The sequence below is a fragment of the Brachionichthys hirsutus genome, chromosome 20 (genome assembly GCF_040956055.1).
Source record: "Brachionichthys hirsutus isolate HB-005 chromosome 20, CSIRO-AGI_Bhir_v1, whole genome shotgun sequence".
In the NCBI taxonomy this organism is placed as follows: domain Eukaryota; kingdom Metazoa; phylum Chordata; class Actinopteri; order Lophiiformes; family Brachionichthyidae; genus Brachionichthys; species Brachionichthys hirsutus.
In genome coordinates, this window is record NC_090916.1 from 1659135 (window position 1) to 1679213 (window position 20079).

The window sequence follows — 20079 nt, forward strand, 5'->3', positions numbered from 1 at the left end:
ATCCAATCAACAGTCAATGGCGCTTGAGTTAAGAAGTGAGTGAGACCATCAGCCTCGAGGCAGGAGGACGGATCTGAAGTCGGATGTGAACTCTGATCGGATCGATTGCCGTTATTAATCAACGCATTCACGCACACGCGTGACTGGATTTGGTTCATGAGGCCTGTAGCGCCGATTTCAATCCGAACTCCTGCCAGTATTTGAGCCACTTTATATATATTTCATTTTCCTTTCACAAGACATCGTCGAATAGATGAAGCAGAAAACGTCCCCGCTGGCTACGGGCGAGAGGCGGGGTACACCCCGGACAAGACGCCAGCTCGTCGGCAACACAAAAGACAAATCAAACACTCAGGTTGTATACGCTCACACCTACAGACCATTTCGATGTGACCAATTCACCCGTTTGGTGTTTTTTGGGGGGTGGGAGGGAGCTGGAGAACCCAGACAGAATCCATGCTGAACTATAATTAAGATATTACATTGTAGTAACGCAGCCCTTCATCTCTGGAGAAGATGTCTCAGTCAGGACAGGACTAATCTGGTGGATCAGTGTCAATGTAAACACATCGGTACTGGTTGACGCTGATCCCTGTGTGTGTCTGTGTGTGTGTGTGTGTGTGTGTGTTATCCATTGATAATCCTGTGCTGAGACCTTGTCTGGAAAATAAAAGCAGCAAAATGAGAATCAGCTCCTCCCCTCCCCTCCGCTGACTCTCTCTCTCCAACTGAGCCTTTTGTCCCATCTGAGCAATAATAAAGGCATGGAGGCATTAATAGAGAGGCTAGATCTATCTTGAACACAATGAGTGGCCCCCCCCCCCCCCCCCTCCTAATGGGACCCAAGGGAACTGGGACCAGCTCCCTGATCTAATACTACCAAGATTTGGGGCCTCCATTACTCCAAATTAAATTCCTTGTGGCACCTCGTGTGTCTAATTTCGGTTGCAAACATATGTCCAAAGGGCAATTAATCCGGGTAAAATAATTACAGTTAGTAATTACAGATGTAATCAATCCGTCAAACACTAAAGTGTTTTCACCGTGAAGCCTTCTTCTACCGGTCCACACCCCTCAACTTTGGAAACGGTCAAACTAAAAGCACATGTTGCGTGGGTCCCCCTTTGTCTGCCTTGGATCGCCACCTGCTGGTGGAAATGTGCAACTGTAAAGGTCTTTCTAATAACCTGCACAAGTAGTTTTATAAGTTCAACAGTCCACAAATACTGCGTCTGCCACAAACAAACCAGGAAGAAGAAGAACACTCGTTTTGCTGCACTTTTCCTACACATGTGGAGGGGAACCCTTGAAATAGGGATTTTGCCATGGAGACAAGACAACTAATTAACGAGGCAGATTTAAAAGAGGTACTTAAAATCACTTTCTCCCCCCCTCCCCACCCTTCGCTGTTCTCTGTTCTCATACAATCAATGTCTGTGGGGGGGACATAAGCTCTGCTTTGCTTCCTAAGGCTTAATGGAAGGAGAACGGACAGGGGTAGATGGGGAAGGGCCGAAGCTGAAGTCAGATACAGCGACTAGGCTGATAATACAGAGCCCTGGCCACAGCAGTCGCTTTGATGTTTCATTACTATTTTGTTTCAACTGTTTTTTGTTTCGTTAAGATTTGCTTTACTGATAAATCATTAAGATCTTTTTATTGTATTTCAACAACAACAACAGTCTGGTCCTGATGTACATGTGGTGCACAGCAGTGAAGTGACTGAGGCTGGTGCAGCCACTAAGTGCTTATAGATACTTTCATCCTGCGCTACAGCATAATTAGATATACTGAAGCCGAGGGGGAGGCAAAAGGACTTGCTGGAGCAAATAGAGGCCAGATTAAATCTTAAAATTCGATTTATTTTCTGTCTGATTTCTTTATGAGATCCAGTCATGCCATTTTAATGCCCTTAAGAGACCCTGTAGTTAGGTAGTAGGTACCTTGTAGGTAGTTACTGTATACTCACAATCTAAAATCATTACAACCCTTCGCCTCTAAAAAAGATGAACATCTGAGTTTTAGCACATCAGGTCAGTTTGCAAAAGATAAATAAAGCTCATCTCCGCTGCTTCTCCTCCATGTGAATGAAAACACAAACAACTTGTTTGACTGCATGCACATGTCTGACATGGACACACACTTGAAGACAACGTAAAGAAAAGACAGGCCTAAGCGTGTGCTCCTCCTAATCAATTATTAATATAGGCAACCAATCAACTGATTGCACTGAACCGTAAAACGGTGTCATTCCATCTCTGTAGTTACACACAATACCCCATATCACTCCCATGCACACAAACACACCATGAGGTCCTCCTCTCATTCATAATGTAGATGTGTCTATCATGAGCTCTTCACCACGAGGTGCCATACGTCAACTCCACCTCTAGGGGGCTCCCTCCCTTTGTCAATGGGGAGCAGCAGCAGGGGTCGGAACACACACTGAGCAATATTAGAGCAAATGGAAGCCCATCGATTGGCAAACACAGAAGGAATGACTGATTGATTATTTGTACAATTATGCCAACAAATCCTTCGCTGCATTTCCCTCCTCCTGAACATTTGGCACATGTTTGGTGAATGAATGAATGAATGAATGAATGAATGGTCTCTGCGGAGCCCAATGATCATCTGACTGTTCTAATGTGATAATCAACACTCAGTTATCCACAAATGGGGCTGGGAGAGTTCCGAACACCTGATCCCTCCTGAAATAAACCCTGCTGTCCCAATGAAAAGCCACCTCAGCTCAGACCAATACTATTAACCCGACCAGATTATCAATTACAACAATTGATCAAACCAACAGCAGATGCACACCAAGACAAAACAGACCAGTTCGTTTTGGTCATTTAGAATTATATTAACTTTGGACAATGGGTCTGATACCCAACCATATTTGACACATTTAAACACATACCATTTTTAAATGAATGTTTATTTCATAAACAATGTTTAATTTTCTCATTAATCATAAACATCACAGTACAACATGTAAATAATAATGCCTTGTAGCTTACACTGTAGCATGAACACCCTAGTGCAACCTGCAATGTGAATAATAATTAAATTATAGCATACAATCACGTGTTCTTGAGAACCTTTTTGATGTAATATTTTTTTTTCCTGAGAATCATTCATTTCCATAACAATTTAAATCATGAGCAAATAGTACATTAAGAGATGTCTATAATGGTATCATTATTTTGATAGCATAAAGTTTTATAATCAAAATGCTTCATGCCATCTTGTTAGTCTGGTTTCGCGAGTCTGACATTTTTCAGATGCAATGATTCAAATAGCAGCCTCCCACCGAAGATATGAAGACATCAGTTCCTCAGCGAAGATGGCAGATAAAAACTAAATGCATAACATTGGTTATGCATGATGCAAGAGCTATTTAAGCCAATCACCAGCCAGCCACTACCCGTTAAGGTATTTAACAAAGCTGAGAGGTCTCCATCTGTTGGATACGCCGCTTGCTATTACCCACTGATTACTCTTCACCTCCCAACTAACTCAATGTCTAAAAAGATGTCGACTGGGGACGTGGATTGGACCGCTCTGTCTTTAAAAAAAAAAGAAAAAACCCAGGCATGCACTCATTTAATTGGATCCAAACAGGATAAAGGGGAGGGAGGTTGAGGCAGACGGCGCTGCTTCCAAGAGAAACCGGGCCTAAACTCATTTCACAGTTGAACGACCATTAGCAACCCCTGACCCCGCCCCCCCCCCAACTCCCAAAAAGAGCGTGCGTGCGTGTGTGTGAGAAGTCCTCCTCTTTACTCCATCTCATTAAGCGCCGAGTCATGCTCTCCATTCCATTGTTCTGCCACCTCCAACCTGCCACCCTTAGGGATGTGGGGTCCGATGCACATTCAAGACTTCGGATGTACTTGTCTTTACTCATCATCGTCTGAGTGTACTCGAGTCGCTTTCGTGTTTCGTCTCAAACCTGAGAGTCCCAGAGCGAGTGGAAAGAGGAGCCGCTCTGATTGGATGTTTCGCCACACATGTTAAAAATACGTTTGAGGCTTTGTTGAACGTTAGTTCACCGCAAACCCCTGGTAAGTTGGTTTATGTAATATACGGAACCTTTGCTTCACACATCCTACAGACAATACGGCCCTTAAGTAACAATTAAACCATCCACTTCACATTCAAGACTTATCCTTAACGCCTGTGTGTTTACAGCAATAACTATGCAACTACCGGTACCTCGTTTACATTTATAATTTGTCACTACGAAACTCACACTTGATTTTGACTTGACTTTTGCACTGTGCAGAGCCTGTTTCATTTCATTGCATCACCGTGTCTGATGACAATAAAGTGCTATTCTATTCTATTCTATTCAATAACATGACTGCAAATGTTATTCATATTCGGCTCTTCAACTCATCCCGACAACACACACACACACAAACCCATTGAATGATGAGATCACTGATCGCCATGGCCCCTGAAAGAAAAAAACCATCAGCCAGAAGAGACCAAGAAGGATGTTTCTATGAGGGTGGATAACCACATAAGAATTGTGAGTGCAACCCCCCCCCCCCCCCCCCCCCTTAAATTGAGCCAGTCCATTTCATTTGGCCACATCCAGTTATTCTACAAGCTGTCCTCCATCAGGTGCTCTTCCCTTGGGAGCTGTTGGAACTGACTGTTCGATAGCTGAACCTGCCCTCCCACTTTGGATTGTGTGTGGGGGGGGGGGGGGGGGGGGGGGGCACCTGCTCCAGCCCTGAATCGGACCGTGTGTGGTAGCGGAGACAATATAAAAATGCTGTTATCGAATCCACCGCGAGAGAATTAAGATTACTGGAGAGGCTATGATAGCCTGGTAAATAAGTGGCAGAGTATAGAAACAATGAATACAAGAGAAAGAAATTGATTTACAAAAATGAAAAGGGAATTTCATCTAGATCAGATCCAGAATGGAGTAAGTAAGAGATATTTAATTTTAAAATTGAAAAAGGATGAAAAAATCTTACACTTCACTTTTACTTTTCATGGTTGGTGTATAAAGATTTCAAGATCAATTTAGAACCTTTTGATGATGATCCAGATCACCATGTGGACGGTGTGGATCTAATTAGGGGGGGAATGAGCTGCTCGGCGGAGGTCCGTGCTCTCCGAGTGCTTTTCTAGTTTGAATTGTGAACTGGCTTTTCCTCATCTCTCCTTTATAACTACGTAATTATTGCTGTACGGCAGATCCTTCAGCTCTGTGCCATCTCTGATGGCTCCTTTATGTAGTGAGGGAGGTGAAAGTGGGTCACCCCTGTAACCCAGTCAGCTCCATCACCCCTCTGCCGTCAGCTCTGTCACACTTCCAGGAGGGCCAGGCCCATCGCCTCCAGCTGCTAGCTATTGTGTTTATTCCCAGGGGTGAACCCCAGGGACGTTTTCCATGTTCCATGTCCCCAACCATGCTTCACCCTAAGAAAGAGTGAAGCATGGCTGGGATGCAAGCACAAGATAGACATTCACACAGAAACCAGAGGTTGTTTTTAGTTGTATTTATTTAATACTTTAATGCTAAGATATTTGCATTTAACAGCATTAACAGTGCATCCCATTTTAATTTTCAAAGTATCTTATTTTCTAGCTGCTTTGGTATCAAAAGGTGTATTAAAAGTTCATCATGAGAACCTTCGAAGTTGTACTGACATATCAAATGCATGTCCCAACACAAGTTCAAGCACAGTACGAGGAGTCCTTCAAAATGCATACAATAAGCCAGAACTACCACCATCAAAAGCAAAGTGACAAAGTAATAAAGTTTTCACACTCAATAAATGATGTGCCATTTGGTAGATCAAGTATTTAAACATTAGTCACAGTATTCATGAAAGCCTTTCTCAATCATCTAATTCCTGCCCCGAGGAGCCTGACCACCACAGCAAAGGCCAAAGGTTACGATCTGCACACACACACACACACACACACACACACACAAATCACTCAGTTACGAGGGGATGCCAATCACCTAATAAGAAGAGACAAAGCTCGGCTTTGGAAAAGCTTCAGCCTCATGCCACGACTCTGTGACATCCAGAGTATAATTCATTCCCACAAAATGATTTGAAGCAGGAATCTGTTTGTCAGGCAAAGCAAAAGCAGTCACTAAACAGCAAGGGGGAAGCGTATTAAATCAGTCCGGCTCACTAAGAGGCTGTCAGAGACCGCTGCCTACGCCCTAGGTAGTTCGGTTCTCAAGTTGAAAGCAAGACTCTAAAATCACTTTCAGAGTTATAATATGAGGGCGCAGAGTTAAGTCCTCATTTTGACAACAGTCTGGAGTATAGAAAACAATTAGACAACACTTAAACTCTCTGGTAGTGTGTCTGCTGCAACACCTCCACCTCAAGTCACCAAACTCCATCACAATGATTCTGTTGGTCTGTACCTTGGCCACCTTTGAAGGTTCCTGGTGTCCCTGGTGAGCCTGTGGCGTGCGGTCCAAGGAGTGGTTTGGGTGTCCAGAGCGAGTCCGGCCTCTGGTGGACCTTTGACACCGAGCGCAGGCGTTTGTGCAGGCAACCCTCCGGTCTGGGACCGGGGAAGGCCTGAGGCTGGTGGCTGTTCCCCATGTTGTTAGCCGGCAGGAAGGAGCACAGAGTTTGTTTCTTGCCGGGGGGGTCCTCATAGCCGGCCCTGTACCAGCAGCTGACCACTGGCTTTGAGGAGAGGCACTGCACGTACGTGATCATCCCAGGCTAAGACCCACCCCTCAAAACACCCAACCTCGGCGGGTCCATCCAGGACCAAAGCCCCAACTTCACCTCCTCCTCCTCCTCTCTCGGCAAGCACTTGAAGTCGAAGGATGAGGGGCGTCTCTGAACGGAAGACCTCCCCCCTGCCTTCAAAATTCTCAATGGGCCTCCCCCCTCTTGGTGCAACCCACAAGAGACCCCAGTCCCCTCCTCCTCCTCCTCCTCCTCCTATTTTAGTTCTTCCTCTGCTTCTTAGGGGGTCCAACTGACTTGCATTGATTTTGCTGACAAAAGAATGCTGTGCACAGTGTTATATTACAATCTCTGAGCAAATATTCTACAGACGTAGTGCAGTTTAAGAAAAACCGCTCCATGAGTAACAGATGGACATGAGGCAGACACCCAGGACGCTTGCTGCAAAAAGAAATTGCTATTCCCAAAAATGATTGCAAGAACTCAAATGAAAAACACTTTTTTGGGGGAAACTCCTGTGGTTAAATCCCATTTGATTTCGTGCGATCCGGTAGCATCACAGCAAACCACGCAAAGCACGACCTGCCAGAATCGGCCACCTTATAAAATAGAACCCAGAGTGTTTGCCTTATGAAGCGTCCATCTGAGACAGCATCGTTTGTTGTTCCGAAACGTCCACGCTGCCTCGCCTCTCATTCCTCCCTTTACCTCTACCCCTCAAACACTGCTGCTGTAATCTGTAAACCCAGATTATCCAGCCTCCACTAAAACAGATGGACACCAGGCTGTAGATAATTAACCATAAATCACCTCCAGTGCTCAAATGCGTTGAAGTTCAAGAAGACAAGGCAGGTTGTGGTGTCAGCTGGTTAACCTGGATCATGCAAATACAAAGATACCGCCTCAGGCTTGCTCTCAGATAACTTGTTTCACCAACGAATCAATTAACTGATGAAAGCAAACAATTTAATTATTCTGAAATGACAGAGCACACAAAGGAAAAGCAAGCAAAACAAAGCAGTCAGTCTCTTAACGGAAGATGAAGGAACACGGAGGCTTAGAGGAACAAACTGACCAAGAGATGATACGTGACACTGAGATAAACCGCAGACAGATTGTTGCTGTTGAATTAAATGGTAAATTATTACAAGTGGGAAAACGTGTGCAAGCGTGTACAGATGATCCTGTGAGGAAGGATTTCAATGTACTGTTCTTAACAGATGGATGGGAAGAACACCAACAGAGGAAAGGACAAAACTGGGGACTAAATACTACATTGGTGGCCCATTGAACACTGGAAGATGCCCCCCCTTCCCCCCAAACAGATATGCAGACATTAGAATATGTAAGATATTTCAAAAATATTTGTGAGGCAGATGTCTCCCCCCGGAGGCCGACTTGTGTCTGGACAACAGATCGAGCACGCTCTAAGAACCAATTACTCACTTAAACGACACACCAAACAACGAGAACAAAAAACACAAATCTGCTCATGTTTATGATACTTGAGTGGATATTTCAGGCTAAACCTCATCATACATGTCAGAGGACAAAAAAATGTCCCACAACTGGGAAAAGTAAATTGTCCTGATGTGGATAAACCACTCCAGCATGAACCATCATACCGCTATGCTCGATGTCTGTCAACAAACTGACATCAAAATAAACCTCAAGTCAAACGCTCTTCAAAATGAAAACATTTATGAGCTTCCTAAATATAAGTGTGAAGTTTAATTCAATTGTGTCCATCAGTTTTAGAAAGAATTATGAATAGACTATTTTCCACATCGTGTACGGACAGACAAGGGACGGCAAAAAAAAATATATAATCGCTAATGAAAATACATTTCCTGCTGCAGCCATGTACTGATGGGGGGGGGGAGGCCGTGTACATGTGTGTGTTTGCGTTTCTAATGTGGGGTTCTGTTATGCTGCCAAATAGTCTCAGCAAATAGCCTTGAGGCTAAACAGCCACGTTGCCTATCATTTCCACAGCAAGGGAGCGTCAGATGAAGTCAGATTTGCTTCACATAAAATTACAATATAAAATGCACAACTCCCCTAGTTCACCTTTTGGAGCCTGTGTCTGTGTCCCCCTCCCCCCAGGTGAGCCAAAAGTTTGCGACTGTAACAACTGTTGCTGCCCTGAATCCACAAAGACACAGTGGGACACACGGTTCACACAGAAAACAACCGCAGGGGGTGTATGGCCATGCAGACCGGCACGCATAACAACGTTACGACAAGGGTGCGTTCAAGCGACACGCAAACATAAAGAAACATTTCACAAGCAGGAGCATGTTTGTTTGTGGCGGTGACAGTCCTGTGTCGACACACACGAGCTCAAGTTGTAGCACGTATGCGCTCAGATGCAGCGTGAGGGTGTGTTATTGTTGGGGGGGGGGGGGTGGGGGGCTGAGGATAAAGGACAATGGTAACCATGGATGCACAGGTCTGAATGGAGTGAGGGAAGAACCTGCACACTCATGCGGGGAAGTCATCCTCCCATCCACAGGGAGTCCAGCCATTGTCTTTTAAAGCTTCACCAACAAAACAAAAAAAAGGTTGATGCCTTTGTCTCCAGAAAAAATAAGCTGCCCACGCAGGTCCAACTGGAAATACAGTCCCTTATGTCCATGTCTGGACCGCTTTACTATCCAGAAACCGATTATTGCAAACACACTTGAAGTTTGGAAGGTCATGTGTTGCTTGTTTGCAACGTGGAGCTCTGAGTTTTCCCACTTAAAGGTTGTAAGTTTGCACGACTCATTTTTAAATTTTTTGCTTTGTTCTCTTTAGCTCTTAGTGACGGATCCAAAGAAAGGCAGCAGTACCGATAACACTACTGGAAAAGAAAAGAGGAACGTAGCGAGAACAACTGCTGAATTAACGAAGGAAATAATCACCAAATATGGAAATGTCGTCCGTGTCTGGGATCTTGCTGCGCAGCATCGTATGGACAAATAAATGATTTAGACTTTTCCTAATAAAGCTGAGCGAAAGAGAAAGAGAACAGAAAAAAACCCAGGAGGACAGTTACCCAGTCGATCAATGGAGGGGGATTCCCTTTCAAAAGGAATAACCTCGGAACAGAAATGGAATTACTCCCCCCCCCCCCCCTTCCGTCTGTCCCTCCACCTCCCTCCCGCCACCGCAGCCAAAACGGAGTGTAAAATTAACTTTTATTATGCTTTTGTTGTTCGTACTATTTATGCTTTGATGTGTTATTTGATGTTTACTTACGCGTAGTTCCTTATTAATATGACTGTAGCCGTTTAATGGACATTTATCTGGAACGGATTCATCTCGTTTCCATTATTTCTTATGGGAAATATATAGTTTCGGTTTTCGAACAAATCGGTTTCAAACAGTATTAGGTAACAGTAATTATGTTCGAGAACCGAGGTTCCACTGTATAAATATACTAAATTACTATATCATTACTGGATTCCAGCGTAAGATGACGAAACGCCATTCTTCATCAGTCGACGTAATTCAATTTGATTTTCAGAGGTAAATTCTCCACAGCTCCCAGCAGTGAGCTACAGACGGACAGTAATTTAGGAATAGTTTACAATATTAATAATAATAATAACAAGCCTTTCGCCTACATTTACAGTGAATGAAAACACGTAGCCGTCCACAGTTCAACACTTCACACCTGCCTGCCCCCCCCCCCCCCACTCCTCCTCCCTCCTCTACTAGCGATAAGCAGCCGGCCACATCAAGTGTGAGAACATCCCTCAACACGACTACCCACAAGGCCATGGGATGCTAGAAGGTCAGCCCAGGGTCAAAAGCGCAGGTGCTTTGGTTACTGGAGGACTCCTGGTTAAGGGGGAAGGACCTGTAACAGGGGCTGATCTAGAAAAAACACGACAACATTTAGCTTACAGAGCTTACAGTCTTACCCCGTGATGTGTGGGTGGCGGAGGAGCGTGCAGTCGGAGCAGAATCTACAGCCACAGCTGGATGCGTGGGCAAGAATGTGTGTCACATCTGCCCCAACGGAGGAGATTCTGCCACTGGCAGACTATGTGGCGTAATCTCGGGGTCTTTATCAGAGCATTTATCGTAATGCACAGTATCTGGGTCAGTCTGCCATGTCCCCCTGGAGCCGGGAAGCTGAAGCTGCTGGACTCGAACCGCAACCATTGAGAAAGTACCGTCTGACACATTCGAAACGTCGCACATATTTCATTTCAGGATAATCAAAGTCGCAGAAGACACAAGTTCACTGAAGCACGCAGCCTTAATCTGATGTGTGGTTCGGGGGGGGGGGGGGGCACAGGAACACTGGCTTCCCCAAAAAGCAGCGTTCATTCATTTCATGAAAAGATGGAGCTTGACTTTTCTTTGTCTCAGAAGTTCCGGGAAAGTCCCTCAATCACACTGGAATGATGCAAACACACAATTGGAACACAACCACACACACACACACACACACACACACGCACACACGCACACACTCACCTTTGAGACAGAACATGGCTCCTCACTTCACCATTTGTCCACATTAATCCAGCTGCAGCCACTCTTCCTCCTCACCCTCTACTCCTCTCCTCTTTCACACTCGGTCACAGCGTTCACACAGAAGACGAACAAATCGCAACACGGCGTCTCCAGCCCGGTCACCATCTCCCGCCCCTCACACACACACACACACACACACACACACACACAGCGGCAGATTGCCAACTTCTACACCACAGGAAGCAACACTGTGACAACCCCACCCACACACACACACTCTTTTCTCCTCTCTCTCTCACTCTTCCTGCATCCTCACCTCTCTCTCTCCTTCATCGGGGTTCAAAGGTAAAGAGGCACACAGCCTTGACCTGCTGTAAAACTCTTGAAGCTGCCGTCGCCCCCCCCCCCCCCCTTTATGGATACAAAAACTACCACACACGCACACACTTAAAAGTATACAAGCCAACTAAAATGAGCGCCTGCTCTTATTAGGGCTGTAAATTACAATAAAATGACTTGAAAACAGACGGAGCATGAGCCTCGGGGAGCCCCGTGTCTGCAGAGAATCTGGGCAGTCAGCAGTTCAGATTGAACCGGAGGCCCAGCACGAGGTTTATGCTTTGTGTGCTGATCAAATGTAATCACTTTAATCCCCACAATTCAACGGTTGGTTATCCGAGGGAGCTGCATGCTGGGTGCAACCGAAACTCGTTCTCCATCATCGGCACGATAATAAGAGCTGGATACAATCAGGGTTAAGATCCTGCTTAAGTTGTCTCAGATGTTGGTATGGTTTAAGAAGTTTGAATAATTTATCAAGATAAAAAAGAGCTTTTAGACAGCGACTGTAAAATGCAAATGCGTATCAGTACATGTTCAGCTGCAATGCTTTCACAATGTGACGACAGCGAGGAGAACAAGCTCACATATCTGAGCACACACCAGAAGCACAACCATACGAGGATACAATGCTGAGGATGCATTTCATTCAATAAAATAGAATAAAAAGTTATGCAAGTTGTAAATAAATGTAGATCATGTCACTCAAGATAAAAAAAAAAAATCTATTTAATAATTAGAAACCCTAAACTGAGACCACTGCTACTCAGAATGTGCTGCCAACGTGTTAATCCCATCCCAAAATGACCCGCCTGCGTTGAGCAGATGTCAGCAATTACAGGCTTAGTGGTCTGTGCGAGTTTGCGTGTGTGTGTTCGTGTGTTGTGGAGCCCCCCCCCCTCCACCAGAGTGCATAAAATAAAAAGCATCACCCAATAAACAATTAAAATGCCCCACAAATCCCTGAATAACCCACCTAAACCCGGCTTTTAGCTCAACTTGATCACACCTCCACCTTAATTCAATGCCGACTTCCCCAAAACGGCTTCAACCGTAAAAACCTTCACCTCTAAATGAAAACGTGAGGTCTGCTTAAGGACCGCTCTCACGAAGCTGGTCCATAAACGCAGAGGTGGAATCCCTTCCTGTTTCCACTCATATTTAAGGATTGTGCCTCTTCTCACTCGAAGGCCTGGGCAGCGACGTCGTCTTCTTCACTGAGGAATATTTAGGTTACGGACCGACAGAGCAACAAAGAGTGTTCATTTCATCATTACCTTCTGTCACTGAGTGTCTTCAGTGTGTCTCAGTCACATGGACCCCCCATGTCCAATTAAAATAAGAAGCAGCACAAACACTGATCCAACACCCATCCCAGAAGCATGTGGCCCACAAGTCATTCAGCGGTTCCCACACAACCGCAGCGGTCGCCGTCCCGACAAACCCAAAGATAAAACAACAATTCAGATGTGTTTGAATCCGATGTGGCATTTATAGACGTTATGAAGTCATGCCAAAGGCCCAGAATGGATCACATCTCATCTTTAACTCTTTGAGTGCCAGTCGCGTCTAAAGAGGTTTTTTCGAAACCCAAACATTCACTAGCCAACCCTGCAACGGCCAATAACTCCGGAACGAAAAATGGTAGGAACACACTCTTTTTCCTGATGAAAGGCGAGACCTTCATCTTTCATTTGGGACATTCGGTGTTTGAATACTCATGGTAAAGAATATTCTGTGGGGCTCGGAACACCGGGCAAAATGAGCAAAAAACTGGGGCACAGCATATTAGCTGAGTTTAAAATGGCTGGCACTGAAAGAGTTAAAGCCCGTCATCTCGCTCATCGTTCATCTTCTAGAATATTCAGGACAGCACAAAGCACATGTTGTCGCCGTCAGCCAGAGCCGACGAAGGAGCCCCCCCCCCAGGGGGGCCACAAAGCTGCATGTACAGCCTCTTCTGAGGATAATAAAAATGTCCCTTTATCTGTATCTCATGTGTTTATTACACCCCACATGCTTAAAAATAAAGAAACAAGGGCCCCCGCTGTCAGCTCTGCGTCACTGCAAGATCGAACTAAGAATCACAAGGACATAACCAAACGTCTGCTGATCAGTAATCAGCAGTAATTCATAGATCATCTCAGGAGGCACACCAAACGCGTACAGCTCGATCCTCACATCGGACACCGAAATCATTCCCCAACACTCCCCGTCAGCATCCATTCAGGGTATTCCTGGGATTAGATCCTGAATGCAGAGCTAATAGGATCCATAAAGTATTATACAAAATAAAGGAGGGCACTGCAAGTCAGATTTGGATTTTCTACAGCAAATACGGGTTAATGCGATTTAATATAGACCAAAGCATGAAGCCAACGTGTGTCAGGCTTTCAGCATGCAGCGGGTCTGAGCTGGGATAAACTCGCAAACATGAGGTTGCATGGATGAGGAAAGGATTTAACTTACCTGCAAAAGCATCACGTCATCATCAGCACATAGGAGAGAAAGAAAAGTCATGGTTAGAAAAGGAATAAAAGATCCTTCTTCCCTGAGATCAATTGCGTCTAACTTTATATTTGTGCCAGCAAAGGGGGGGGGGGGGGGGGGGTCGTGCATCCAGCCAGGGCCACATCACCAGATTTTCATGTCCATCTTTTAATGAGGCCTTTCGACATGGCATCCCGCCCCCCGCAGCGCGTTATCGTCTGCTAATCTGGATTTATGCAACACATCGTGATGTTAAATGTGCATCGCTGTGTGTGTGTGTCTGTATAAATGCATCAATCCCTTTAGTTGGTCCTAAACCTCTCACGCAGCCTTTAATAATGCGAGGCCCAAAGCTGGTCCTGCTGTAGTTGCCACAACACTGGGAGCAGAAGCTGGGAAATAAATAAAAGGTCAACAAGGTGTTACCCTAAAATAAAGGAATGGCAAAAGGGACAAACACGGCAGGCAGTCCTCCTTAATCCATCATCTCCCTGGTACGGTGAAGTCCTGCTCGCCAACTGCAGAAATCTCACTGAGTCATAGCTCAAGTGGCGACATGTATTGCACGGCGTGTCAGAGGCAGTAAAGCAGCCACGTGAAGCCTGTAGGGATTCAGGCTCAGAGGGGCTGATGGGCTTCAGTCTTATCTGGAGCTTTGACTGATATCCATCTGATGGCTTCCCGCCTGGTCATTGGTCCACACATAAAGCCACGCAGGCGGCTCAACGGGCTTGAGTGAGGCGATTGAGCAGGTCGCTGGGCGTCTATGTTCAGACGGGAAACAGGACAGGATGCTGCAGCACCGCATTATGTAATAAAAACGCATTTTGTAATTAATAAAACTGCATTTTGTAATAACTTGTTACATATTGTACCGGTTATTACAAAATGCAGATGTTAAACTTTTTTTTATAAAGAAAATGTAATAATTTGGTTCATTATGTAATAAACCACCAAAATGACATCTGCATAAAGTTTTTTCTATTCTATATTTATTTCACATATTTGTTTAACATCTTCCAGATGTGCGTGTCTCTCCTGACATCACAGCACACTGAAAATGTTTTGTGTCCATAATGTGCATTTTAGTGCACCTTTTGTCTCTGAACTTTCAAACACACTCTGCATTATTATAATAAAGAGTAACATTTGAATAAGTATTTATAAAACAAGTTGCGAGTCATGATATGATGCTTAAAATCAATCTAATATTATGCTTTTCTCAAATTAAGACATCAATTTTGGTGGTTTATTACATAATGCACCAAATTATGACATTTTCTTCATTAAAAAACAAAGTTTAACATCTGTATTTTGTAATAACCGGTGCAATATGTAACAACTTAATACAAAATGCGGTGTAAATATATAAGCGTGAGTGCAGACTGTTGATGCTGAGAGAAACATTTGTGCGCCACATCTTTTAAATCACTTTTTAATAAGCATCGGCCTCATGATCAGAGTTTTTTGTCGCAGATGGGTATACGAAATGGAACGTGTCCCAAATACACTCCACACTAAGGGAAGTGAGAAGCAGCACAAAGCGCGAGAACGAACATTTAGACAGCGGAGGAACAGTTCTGGGAACGTCTCATAAAGCAAAGACATGAACTATTTAGGTCGTCCTGCTGGTCGGTGACTCCCCCTGTGCTAAAAGCGCCGTAAGGAAGTCTTAGAAGTATGAAAAGCTTTGAAAAGAGTTTCTTTTTCTTGTAACCGTCAATATCATTCCAGATGCTGTTTCACTGCCACGTACCAATGTATTTAAATATTTCCTACCAATATAGACGAAAGGTCGGAATGAAAATGAAAATGAATCTAACAGCTTATGTACTGGTACTGCACAAAATACTTGTACTTTTTCATACTTGTATTATTATGAAGGACTTTGAGTCTTGAAAGGGGTCATACACCAGACATTTGTCTCTGTGAAAATGTCGACAGAGCATGTGTAATTCCTGTGACGTGTTTTTTTTAAAATATATATTCAAAGTTTGCAGGATCTTAAGTGGTTCAGCCAATAGCAGCAGGCCATGCTTTGACTCTGAACTGGTCCCGATGTGAAGGTCAGGCTAAACCACACCAGGAAGCACGTTGTGCGCCCGTTACGTTGGCAACCAAGGCAAAAATACACACAGTCAGACTGGAAGCCGCGTCAAAATTGCAGGGTTTGGAGGCCCAGGCGGTGATTTTAGAGCTATATTTACTCACAGACAGAGAGCACAGCTGCTTCTGTGTCTCGGCAGGACGTTCTCAAGACTGCAGGTCAATCAGAGGTACATTCTCTGTGTGTGTGTGCGTGTGTGTGAATACATTATACCGGTATGCTATTGATTAAACACTATTATATTAACCCGTTCCTCTGCCTATGGCGCTGAGAACAATGCGAGGACTCCAAACCATGCCAGCCATTCGCGCCCCTGAGCTGTTTGAGGAAGGGTCAGGTTCAGAGGTCACAGAGTGGCAAGGAAGGACTGAGCCACGTTCTAAAGACACGCGCTTCGGTATCCCCCCACACAATCCTCAAGTCATTTCAATTTGGCCAACAGCAGCAACAGGTACGTTTAAGCGTATTTATGAAGCAGGTTGCCATTAAAATCATCTACAATAGACCGAGACAGGAAGCGCCGCGTTCTGACTGCACTTCATGTAAAACAGGTTCGCCTGTCGAGACGCTAATTAAAGATCAAAGAGATTACATTTAATTGCTAAAGGCTCTTTTCTTTTGCATTTAGACTCAGTGACGCAGACGCATTCTTAAACACAGACGCCACCGGCTCCTTGCAGAGCCCTCCGGTCATCGTATAGCAGCACGCACGTGCATGTGAGCACACAACTAATGAAGCGATCAATAAACAATGACCACCGGGAACACAATACCTGTGAGACACTGAAGGAGCATCAATAAACATGCTGACCTGGCACAAAGTGTAAAACTGTCTTTAATGTAAATGTGTCAATTGCAGTATTTTAGTGTGGTCTGAGATGGGCTTTACCAGCGCGCACACACACACACACACACACACACACACTCTGCCTGGCACAAAGGCCTGGTGCTAACATCACCACCACCCCCCCCCATGACCCCCCCACGCCCACGATAGCATTCGTTTCGCACGATTGTTTACACACTCGACCTTTCATCTTTCTAAGTTTCGTTTGCGTGGAGCAAATCAAATGTCCCTCTGGGATCAATAAAAGGTGTTCTGAATCTGATATCACACACACAAAGCGCCCTTTGACTCCTTAACAACTCCCCCCCCCCACCGATGGCTGACACCTCCGGTGCCCGTCCCCATGCCAACCAGGAAGTGCCAGGGAGATGGGAGTGGTGAACACGGGACCATAAAAAAGACAAGTGACCCACTTGTGAACACGCCACGTGACCCGCTGGGCGTGCACAAGACTCCGCATGACCAGGATGTCCAGGAGACCGTCCAGAGCTCTTTAAGCCCCCCCCCCCCCCCCCCCCCCCTTGCCCTCACCTATTTTGTGTTGAGGGTGGTACACCCAGTCGTCGTCATCCTCATCACTGTCGGCGGCGTGAAGGGGATTGCGTGCGTGCGACTGCGTTTGGCGGCTGTGGATGGCGTGGAGCTCATTCTGGCTGTGGAAGATGCGTCTGCTCTGGCGGGAAAGCGTGGACACGCTGAGCCAGCTGAGCGCCCGTGACAGGCCGGCGGGTTTGTCCTTACAAAAGGAGTTGCACCTCTTGTCCCCCCCCCTCATCCTGTGGTGCTGCGGGGTTAAAAACCCAAGTATATATATATATATAGTTCTATATGAAGAATTGGATTCGCTCCAGGTGAAGTTCAGTCTTCCTTCAGTTTCTCTCCATATCATGACCCCGGCTCGGGTCGCCTGAGCCTCCAACGTCTTTCTCCTCCCAATTAATCGGCGTTACAAGCCAAAAGTCAGACTTAGATCGTCTCTCCCCTCATACTCAAAGATTCCGGGCATGATTCCCAAACCCCCGGGGGCTATTTGGCAATCCAGCGATGTGGAAAATCATCCCTTTGCAGCACAAACTCCGATAAGCACGCGCACGTGCAAACCCCGCTGCTCGCTACAATAATCCCTTGAGATACGGTTTCCAAACTGTATCGAGAACGAGCCAGGAGTTGTTGTTATCTCCGGTTGTTAGACCGCGCGCGCACACACACACACACACACACACACACACACACTCACACACACGCACACACCAGCTGGCACGCATCGTTTCAGCGCCAGCTCAGGGAAGGTTAAGAAGTGTCAGCGTCTATCCCAGCCTGATGGAGATGTGTGCACGGACACATTTGCAGATGAAATCCTGCTGCCAGGGATCCTTCGCTATGCGTGTGTGCGGCTGGACGCCCGGTGCCGAGGACGCCGCCGCTTTCTCAGGGTTTCCACGCAGTTGCGTTCAATTTTGGGACAAAGTCGTCTTCCCCCCCTCTGCATTCGGCTGCGACTGCATCGTGGTCACTGGGTGGAGCGAGGAAGGCGCATGTCGTCAAACCGTCCCACTGTGGGGGGGGCCCCCCTGCCCTCTGGGTCCGGGTTCTCGAGATCAGCACACGTAGGAACCAGGAAGGGAAGCCCACACCTGTTGAGGTCACCTGTGGCGTGATAAGGATTCCTTGCAGAGCGCGGCGTGCGTCTGGATACGAGCGCTGTCTGTGTTTTGAGTTTAAGGTTAAGAACACACCCAACCCCCGGAGCCACCGTGCTGAAACCCGATCCAGCCCGTCCCTTCTTCCTTCTGTGCCGCCCTATTTCTCCATATTTCCTGTGATTCCTGATCTTTGCCCCTCCCCTCCATTCATTTGATCGCAAGACAACCACTCCTTTCTCCCTCCCTTCACACCTCTTTTTCATTTCTCTCTACTCTGTCATTACTCTCGAGATCCCCGGGCGTTTCTCGTCTTTAAGGCATGTTCTTGTCAGTAAAGGGTTCAGACAGAGAGCAACGCTGACCATCTGCAGCCTCAGACTCCTACAAGCAGAAACGCAGTACTACTAAGAAGTTTTATTTGTTTTGGGGGGGGGGGGGGGGTTAATAGTGCTGTATCTCACCGTAGCTGATATTCTGCCCGAGGTGCCAGACGCAACTGGTTAAACAACAAGTTCAAATCCATGAGCTGCTGAAACATACAGTAGGAAAACACCCCCGACCGATCTGCCAATCAAAACAGACAGAATTATGGGATGGCTTTATATATTTGTTTTCGTAAGTCTCAACACATTCAGGCTGATCTACATTGAGATGACCCTCGGGGGGGCTCTGGTGCACACGTCTTTGGGAGGTGAGGAGTTTCCATCCAAGTGTAACCACAGAGGGAATGTGTGACAAGGTAGCCGTGTGTGTGTGTGTGTGTGTGTGTGTTTTCACAACAGCCCCAAACCCTGACCAATGCCCTTTGCTTCCTAGTTCTACATTTACATGACGGCTCCAGATATCGATTTGAAGCCGTAACTTCATTGCGTCTCTCGTTTTGGACCAATCGCCCAGCTGAAAGCTGATCCCAGATCTGAGGCTGGGGGGTCGGGGGGCAGTGTAAACCGTCCTAGACTCCCTCTGACAGGTCCCTGAACTTGTTTTCTTTTTCCATCGGAGAGGAAATCTACCATCTCAGCACAAAGGAACCAAAATGTTCACTACCGGTACTCAGAATCCGCAAAGTTAGGCTTCCAACACAGAAACACACGGAAGCTGCATATTTAAAGACGTCCGTCTGCACTGATGCCACGTCCTTTAAATAATTAACCTGCGTGGCTCTCTGCTGCGCAGCAATAATGCACCAAGACGGGTCGTGCAAAGTATGAACTTAAATATGGAAATTAAAACGACACTATATAATAACTTGGTTCAAACACACGCCAACAAGCCCGTAACAAACACAGAGCAGAAACACAGACGGGACATTTCAGACTATTGATTGCCTCTTTTTGGGAAGAAAAGCTTGTTTAGTTGCATGATTCCCAAAAGGGATTTAAAGGTCAGAGGTCAGCATCCTGCCCCCCCCCCCACTTTACTTCCATTTCATAAATCTCCTTTTCATTCCCTTAAAGCTGCACAGAGAAGCAGCAGCAGTGACAG